Here is a 9,937-nt window from a genome sequence, read left to right on the forward strand (position 1 = left end):
GAAGTCTCATCAACATGGAGAGGCACCTGTAGGCTGTCTGGTGGTTATTCTGAACTGAGCTTGTTCTTCAACCACCTCGGCCATCTCATTTTGTCTTAGAAGTGGATCCTTCAGCTCTAGCAGTTGCCCCCAAAACATTTGAGTCATCCTAGCTGAGGCCCTACATATCTTGGGTAGAGAAGAGCCATCCCCCTGTGCCCTGTCCACATTCCTAACTCACATAATTTGAAAGCATAATAATATGGCTACTGTTTTACACTGTTGAACTTTGGAGTGGTTTGTTACACAGCAGTAGAAAGTGGTAATATCTTTAAAGCAGATATAACATCTGGCAAGATGAACAACTGGGAAACAGACACTAAAGCATTTAGAAAACAGACCTATAAATAGCTAATGGGTATATGCTCAACATCACTAATCATCAGGAAAATGGAAACTAAAATGACAATGAGATATCATGTCACACCTGTTAGAATGGCTGTTATCCAACAGCAACAACAAAACAAGATAACAAGTGTTGGTGAAGATGTGAGAAAAAAGAACCCTTCTATACTCCAGGTGGGAATGTGAATTGGTACAGCCATTATAGAAACCAATATTGAGATTTCTCAAAAAATTAAAAATAGAACTACTATCTGATCCATCAATACCACTTCTGCATATATATTTAATTAAAATCAGTATCCCAAAGAGATATTTACACTACCATGTTCATTTGAGCACTTTTCACAATAGCTAAGATATGAAATCAATCTTAGTGTATATAGACTGATAAATGGATGAAGAACATGTGAGATATGTATGCAGGGATTTTGTTGTATTGTGCCTCACTTTATTGTGTTTTAAAGATACTGCGTTTTTGACAAATTGCAGATTTGTCGCAACCCAGATTTGTGGCAAAAACGTGCTCACTTTGTGTCTCTTTGTCACGTTTTGGTAATTCTTACAGGATATCAAATTGTTTCATTATTACTATATCTGTTATGGTGATCTGTGATCAATAATCTTTAATGTTAGTACTGTAATTGGGGGTGTGTATTAGTCTGTTCTCACCCTGCTATAAAGATACTACCTGAGACTGGGTAATTTATAAACAAAAGAGGTTCAATTGACTCACAGTTCCACATGGCTGGGGAGGCCTCAGGAAACTTACAATCATGGTGGAAGAGGTAGGAGAAGCAAGTACCTTCTGCAGAAGGCAGCAGGAGAGAGAGTGCAGAAGGCAAATGGTAGACACTTATCAAACAACCAGATCTCCTGAGAATGCCCTCATTATCACAAGAACAGCATGGGGGAAACTGCCCCCATAGTCCAATCACTTCCCACAAGGTCCCTCCCTCTACACATGGGGATTACAATTCAAGATGAAGTTTGTGTGGGGACACAGAGCCAAACCACTGGCCCCTCCCACATCTCATGTCTTTTTCATATTTCAAAACAAATCATGCCTTTCCAACGGTCTCCCAAAGTCTTAACTCATTCTAGCATTAACTCAAGAGTTCAAGTCCAAAGTCTCATCTGAGACAAGGCAAGGCCCTTCTTATGCTTATGAGCCTGTAAAATCAAAAGCAAGTTACTTACTTCCAAAATACAATGGGGGTATCTTGAGTATTACAGTTACATAAATGTTCCCATTTCAAGTAGGAGAAATTGGCCAAAAGAAGGGGCCCAGGCCCCATGCAAGTCTGAAACCCAGCAGGGCAGTCATTAAATGTTAAAGCTCCAAAATGATCTCCTGTGACTCCATGTCTCATTATCAAAAGCATGCTGATGCAAGGGGTGGGCTCCTACAGCCTTGAGCAGCTCTGCTTCTGTGACTCTAGAGGGTACAGCTTCCACGGCTACCTTCATGAGTTGGTATTGAATGCCTGAGGCTTTTCCAGGTGCATGATGCAAGCTATCAGTGAATCTACCTTTCTGAGGTCTGGAAGATAGTGGGCCTCTTCTCACAGCCCCACTAGGCAGTGCCCCAGTGGGGCCTCTGTGTGGGGGTTCCAATCCCATATTTCCATTCCATACTGCCCTAGCAGAGGTTTTCTATGAGGGCTCTGCCCCTGCAGCACAGTTCTGCCTGGACATCCAGGCATTTCCATACATCTTCTGAAATCTAGGCAGAAGTTCCCAAAGCTCAACTCTTGTCTTTTGTGCACCTGAAGGCCCAACATCAAGTGGAAGCCACCAAAGCTTTGGGCTTGCACCCTCTAAAGCAATGGCCCTAGCTGTACCTTAGCCCCCTTTAGCCACAGCTGGAGCTGGAGCGACTGGGACATGGGGTACCAAGTCCTGAAGTGGCACAGAGCAACGGGGCCCTTGGCCTAGCCCATGAAGCCATGTTTTCCTCCTAGGCCTCTGGGCCTGTGATGGGAAGGGCAGCCTTCAAGATCTCTGATATGCCCTGGAGACATTTTCTTCATTGTCTTGGCTATTAACATTTGGCTCCTTGTTACTTATGCAAATTTCTGTAGCCAGCTTGAATTCCTCCCCAAAAAATGGGTTTTTCTTTTCTACCAAATGGTCAGGCTGCAAATTTTCCAAACATTTATGCTTTGCTTCCCTTTTAAATGTAAGTTCCTATTTTAAATCATCTCTGTGAACGCATATAACTGTACGCTTTCAGGAAAAGCCAGGTCATATCTTGAATGCTTTGCTGCTTAGAAATTTCTTCTGCCAGATACCCTATGTCATCTCTCTCAAGTGCAAAGCCCCACAGATGTCTAGGGCAGGGACAAAATGCCACCAGTCTCTTTGCTAAAGCATAGCAAGAGTGAATTAAACCTCTTTTCTTTATAAATTATCCAGTCTCAGATATTTCTTTATAGCAGTGTGAGGACAGAGTAATACAAAGGTTGAAGTCATTAAGAGACCGCGAGCATGAAAATGAAAAATGACTACTATAATATGCATGAAAGTGAACATTAGAATAAAGGTGAAGTTAGGTATAACACAACAAATATAAAGACCACTGGAAAAGTTAAGATCGCATGTGAGACTTCAAGTGTAATGATGACTGCTGAAACAATGTCAGTGTTCAAAGTATGAGGCAAAAAGTATAAGGATGATTCTGAAATAAGCTAAGGTAAATGTTCAACAAGCATTATGATGAATTCTGGTAAAGGTTAAGGTCCTGTGTGAGACGAAAACCATGAGGATGACAGCTGGAATATGTTAAGGTTCAATGTGCAGCAGAGAGCTAGAAGGACACTACTGGAATAATGTTACACTTCAGTGTGAGACTGTCAGCAAGAAGTTGACAGCTGGGATAAGGATAAAGGTAAGACCTGAACAATAAGGATGACGGTTACTACTAAAATAAGGGTAGTATTCAGTGTGAGACAATAAGCAGGAAGGTGACCACTGGAATAAGGATAGCATTTGTTTTGAGAAAGGAGACATGAAGATAACCTCTGGAATAAGGCAAAGTTTCAGTATGAGAAAAGGAGTACAAAAATGATGGATGGAATAAGGCTATATAGTTCAATGAAACTATAATAAAAATGAAGATGACTGCTGGAATATGTTTATGGTTCAGTGTGAGACAAAATACATGAAGATGATTGCAGAAATAATGCTAAGTTTCCCTTTGAGACTTCAGCCATGAAGTGGAATCATGGGATAAGGTTAAGTTTCAGTGTATGAAAATTAGCATGAAAATGATTGCTTGAATAATGTTCAGGTTCAGTGTGAGACAAGCATGATAATGACTACTGGGATACATTTCTAATTCGCTGTGAGAGCAAGAATGAAAATGACCACATTAATAAGGTTATGTTTCACAGTGAGGAAATAAGCATGAAAATTACCACTAGGATTAGGTAAAAGTTCAATTTCTGACAACGTGCATGCAGATGACCTCTGGAATAAGATTATCCTGTATGAGAAAACCACCGTGGAATGACGCTGGAATATGTCTTTTTTTTTAGTGGGAGACAACGAACAGGAATGTGAACACTGGAATAAGGAAACAGTTTAGTGTGAGAGTAGCATGAAGCTGACCGCTATAATAATGTTAAGGTTCAGTTGAGACAGCAAGCTTGAAGAATAATACTGGAATATGTGTATGGTTTATTGTGACACAACAATAGGAAAACATCCAACCAAATAAAGGTAAGGTTCAGTGTGTGACAACAACTATGATGATGAATGCTAGAATAATTAATCTCACCTATAAAATGGAGATAAAAGTAGTATTTATAGGGTTTTTGAGATGATTAAGTGAGATAGACATAAAGAACTGAGTACAATTCTTGGTTCTAGTAAGCTTTAAATCATTGGTAACTGTGGCTATTTTCTTATTACCATCTTTACCAGCAACAGCAGCACCATCACAATGGTCATAATAGTCATTTCCAGGAAATCAGAGCCCCTTTTAATTGGCTGGTGCTGTGTGGGTTCTTCTGTTGGCTGAGTTTAACAGGAAATCTTCTTTCAGGAAAGAATAGACAGAATTACATTTTTTTTTTCCAGTGGTTAATGTCTCCCATCTGTGGTTGGAAACTAGGCTAAAAATAAATAAATAAATAAATAAATAAATAAATAAAAATGAAAAACTTAGCCACTAGGAAGATGAAAGATAGCATTCAAAGTGGGAGGTGCAGACATAGTTTCCAGTGGAGAAGGTTCCTTTCCCCTACGTAATGGTAAATTTTAGGTGTCCACTTTACTGTATTAAAGGATATTCAGATAGCTGGTAAAGTATTGTTTCTGGATATATCTGTGAGAATGTTTCCAGAAGAGACTGACATTTGAATCGGTAGACTGAGTGAGGAAGATCTTTCCTTACCCAATGTGGGTCAGCACCATCCATTCCACTGAGAGCCCAGATAGAACAAGAAGGCAGGGAAAAGGTGAATTTACTGTCTCTTCTGAAACTGGGACACCCTTCTTCTACCCTTGGATATCAAAACTCCAGATTTTCTGGCCTTTGGACTTTAAGACATACACCAGTGCCCACCCAGATTCTCAGGCCTTGGGCCTGGGACTGAGAGTTACACTACTGGCTTCTCTGGTTCTGAGGCCTTCTGACTTGTACTGAGCCACACCACCAGCTTCCCTAGTCTCCACCTTGTGGATGGCCTATCATGGGAATTCTCAGGTTCCATAATTGCATGAGCTAATACTCCTAATAAATACCCTCCCATGTATCTATATCTATTTGTCTTCTTGGTTCTGCCTCTTTGGAGAACTAGTATACCCTGCCGACAATTTTTTAAAGTAAATAGGGATACTTTTCTGTTACTCCCACATATCCTTACTTCTACAAGAATCCTGAGGGAGGGAGGCACTTTGCAGCTGAAAGGGAAACAGTAAAACAGTAAGTTGGATGTGTTGGGTAGATATCACATTTAGAGAAGAAAGGAAGTCACCCTCTGAGCAGGAGGTTACATAGGTTCCTTTGTGCACCATAAATAGTCCTACTTCTCTCTCTACTCCTTTCCCACCGTGTCTCTATCCAGCATCTCCTGCTCAATCTCCTTTAGTGAAGCCCTTGCCCAGACATCAATCAGTGCATCCTCAGAAGGGGAAGGACCCAAGTAAGATCTGACTCTGATAGGAAAGCTCTAGTGAAAGCTTGTAGGTCTGCTCTTTGGGAATATAGCAGTTACTAGGCTATTCTGTGCCACTTTATGCACTACTAAAAGTAGAGACACATAGACATTCTATCTAGTATAGCTTGGGATTTGCAACCTAATCAGCTCTTTCCAAGCCTTGACACAGCTTCTTGAGTTGTGTCTTTATATGTAGACAAAAACACTAGGCCTCTTCAATGCAAGGTTTGAAGTGGCTAGTCAGTGCCTCTTGTCATTTGGGAAACCTGATCTAACTCTGACAACCTTTTCGAGGAGACACCTTATTCCTAGAACCAACTCAGGACACCATAAGTACAAATATCAACAGGAAATAGAAAATCCCTTCGTTTACTTCATTTACCTTTCTAAGAGCCAGACTGACAATTAGTCTGCATTAAGCCATACAAAGAAACAACAAATCTTCCTGTATGGATGACAGGCTTTTCATCACTCCTATATGTACTAAATTGAAGTTACACCTTTTGGATGCCACTCCATACAAATCTTTCCAGAAAACTGTATTTTAAAAAAATTAGCATATCTAACAAATTCTCACTGAAGGAGCTGTCATTATGCCTTTTCTAACAGCGAGCATAATGTTTGCGTATGAAAACACTTGAATGTAAAAAAAGAAACCACTGAATGAAGTCAAATATCTGAGTGAGAAAGCATAAAGGTATTTGCTAAAAATCAATGTCAAAGATCATAATTAAAAAGTGGATATTATCAAAGGAAAGCCTAACTAGAAATACATGAAAATGGTAACAGTGGGTATAATTCTAGGTAGACAGATTTTTGGCAATTTAAAATTTCATTACACGTTTCTGAAGTCTCTAGACCTTCTACCTAAGCACATATTACATCTATAATTTTAAAAATTATTCAAAAATTTTTGAACACATCCAGCCTTTTTGTGTATTGTGATTTTTCATTAAATACTAAGAAAATTGTCTTCTACGTGGATAATTCATAGAGTCAATGTCAATGGCCTTGCTTTAAAATTTCAGTTATAATCAATTCTCTTTCCAATAATAACAACAAGGGGAAGGAAAACACACTTAATTTGATAATGTGTTTGATATGGAATACATCACCTTAGTAATTAATATTCTCACCAATAAGGAACCATGCACTGAACAGAAGGAAGATGAGTAGAAGGCCGAAAAGTGGCCTAGGAGTCATCTCCTTGGGAATGATCCAAGGATCCATGTTCTGTGACAAATCTGAAGACAAATCACCTTTTCTTTCCCTGGGAAGGGCCCCTAGTTCTGGAGATTGCCACCAATTACAGTCACCTTTCTTGGACTCCTCCACTTTGTGACCCCAGAATGCCAGTCCTCATCAGAATTGCTCATTGAACCAAACAATGCCTTGAGGTCTTCCTCAGCCTAGTGCAATAAAGATATCCAGGATGACTGAATTTCTAAGGTAGAAGAGGTTTCACAGATAAGTTCCAATTTCATGACCTTCTTTATCTACCAAATGAGCAACATTTTGGTCGAGAGCCAATTAAAGTCTGGATGGTGAGTGGCTGGCCCTTAGTCACCATCAAGTCACCGGGTGGAAGACCTTGGCTGCCATGGCTCAAATAGGTGGTCTTAAGCTTTTTTTGAATACGTGAAGCCTCAGTTTTTCACGGGTAGGAAATAACAATGATCCTAACCTTCCTAGGCTTTAACATAATTTAATAAATTATGATAATAAGTGAAAAGGCTTTGAAATATCAGTGTGCTCTACAAAAGTGAGGTAGAGTGTTTAGTTTCTAAGCAAATGGAAATTTAGGGGTTTTGACCTTCATGTAGGGAATACCTAGATTCATGGGTGTACAAACCTGTACATTTGAACAAAGCCCCATGCTTGGTTTAATGCTTTGCTGTTGGCATCTTGAAATTCTGGATAATTTTTGCAAAAGAGAATCCTGATTTTATTTTGCTCTGAGGTCCTGCAAATTATGTAGCTTTTCCTGACATCAGGTGCATGACACCTCCGTGTGAAAGAAACCCATGCATATAGAAGAATAGAATCACCAGAGTTATCTACTGAGAAGAAAGGTCAAAAACCTGAGAAGAAAGGTCAAAAGGATAAAAGTAAAGATCAATAGCAGCACTTACAGTGTATATTTGAGAACATTTTATAATAGCTCATGCTTATATTTAGCAATTCCTCCCCTGAAATTATCAAAAGTCTTGGCGTTGATGATTCTTTGATCATCAATGAATTAATCATGTGTGCCCAGAAAAGAAGTGACTTCACATAGGCTGGAAAAGAGCAGAGACCTTTCTGGTACTGCTAGTTAACAGGCACCCTCCAGCCCACACAGCTGGACAGATCATAGTAAGTCCTGCTGGGCACTGAGCTAAGTCAGCATCCGTGTAAAATGTCTTGAGTTGGCCAGAAAAGAACATGGCTCAGAGCAAGGAAAGAGCCCTGGGTTCTGGGCCAACACTTGCTTTCCTGCAGCATTACAGAGGTGTAGTTTCCAAAGATAAACCCATGTAATCTCTGAGGAAGCTTGCTGACCCTGGGAAAGGAAACAAACAAAGGAAATGATGACAAAAGTCTAATGTGCTCGAGTGTGCGTGGGGGATGGGAGGTTGTGTGGGAAGAAATGCTAAACTAGGCACCATAATGTTCTGCTCCAATATTTGGATTAAGAAAATGGGGTACTAATTATGGATTAAGGAAACAGGGGTACTACTTTCTATGTGCTGGGCGCTTAACAAAGATAATCACAGTCAATCCTACAACATCCGTGGTAGCAAGGTATGATTCCTATTTTATGACTGAAGATACTCAGGCTTGAAGATGAAAGTTAGTGAGAATGAGCCAAAGGTCTTTCAAACTCAGACGCTGGAGACTTATTGTGAATAAAAGATGCTTTGTGGTGTCAGCAATATCTGCAAAGCAAGAAAATGGACAATGATGTATGGAAAGTAAAGATTTTGAGAAGTATTGGCCTACATATTATGTTAATTGCTGGCTTATGCCACCAGGACCCCTAGCACAAGCCCACTCCACTCCATCAAAGCTAGGAGACACTGGCAGACTACCACTCCCCACCATCCACTTGGTCCACAGGTCCCATTTTCCCCTTTTTCATAGTTAGAGCTAGCTTTAAATAACATTCCAATCCATGTTGTCACCCCTGAGACGAAGGCACCTGAGCAGCACTCCCACATTCCCTGGACTCCTGAAGTTTGTTTTCTAAAATCTCATCCAGTCTACCCTCCTGCTGCTTCCTGCTATGTCAAGGCTTTCCAAAAAAAAAAAAAAGGATGAAAATAAAGATCAAAACTTTGGTGTTAAAAAAGTCAAAATCAGGTTTATTTGAAATCAGAACAGTCTAAGTTTGTCAATGTCTCTATAACAGCGGCACCCATAGGGTACATGAGGAACACAAATAAGGACTAGAAAAAGATCCTCCGGTCTAATGAAAGGAACAGGTTATAGAAACAGGGTCTCTGTCATGGAGTAAGTCAGCAGTACTTAAGGAGTGACTGCTACTGTTGGTAGTCCTTCTCTTTAGCATCTCCAGGAAGGGCTTTTCATACCATCGTTAATGATGCACAGGGGACAGGAAGAGGGAACTGCCCTTCACAAAACACCTGTAACCTTGCACACCATAAGGGTACCCTGAACTTGTCTAGGTGATCTTGACAAGTGATTCCAGTTCCACCCTCTTCACATTACAGGCCCATAGGCTCACCAGTACTGGACTTTTCCATCACAAGTTCTGTAGGAGATGGTGACTGTATGAATCTGCCAAAAGACTTGCCTGTGGGTGGACAGCCCAGCGCCACTGCAGAAAAATTATGTAACTTGGAAATTCATTGGGTAGTTGGGACACACTTCCTCTTTGCTTTATCCAGAGGAACTTCTGAAAATGGTTGTTGACCCCAGGGTACTCAGTCATGCAGCCTGTGCAAAGTAATCCAAAAGAGTGAATGGTAATGCCAAATGGTGTAGTAGACTGAATCATGTCCCCCAAAATTCATGTCCATCAGGAACATCTGAATATGATCCTATATGGAAATAGAGTCTTCGAAAATATAATTAAGGATCTCCATGTGGAATTATCCTGGGTTTAGAGTGGGCCATGAATCCATTATGGGTGTTCTTCTAAGAAGAGGAGAAGACATAGAGACACACACAAAGGAGATACACAAAGGAAGGCATGTGAAAATGAAGGCAGAGATTGGAGTGATGCATCTACAATCTAAGGAATGCCAAGAATTGTCAGTAGCCCACAGAACGAGGAAAGATTCCTCCCTAGAACCTTCAAGGGGAGCATGGCATTGCCGATACCTTGAATTCAGACTTCTGGCCTCCAGAACTGTAAAAGAATACATTTCTGTTGTTTTTAGCCACCC

Source organism: Colobus angolensis, unplaced genomic scaffold, assembly GCF_000951035.1.
Source record: "Colobus angolensis palliatus isolate OR3802 unplaced genomic scaffold, Cang.pa_1.0 Scaffold283, whole genome shotgun sequence".
NCBI classification, from domain to species: Eukaryota; Metazoa; Chordata; class Mammalia; order Primates; family Cercopithecidae; genus Colobus; species Colobus angolensis.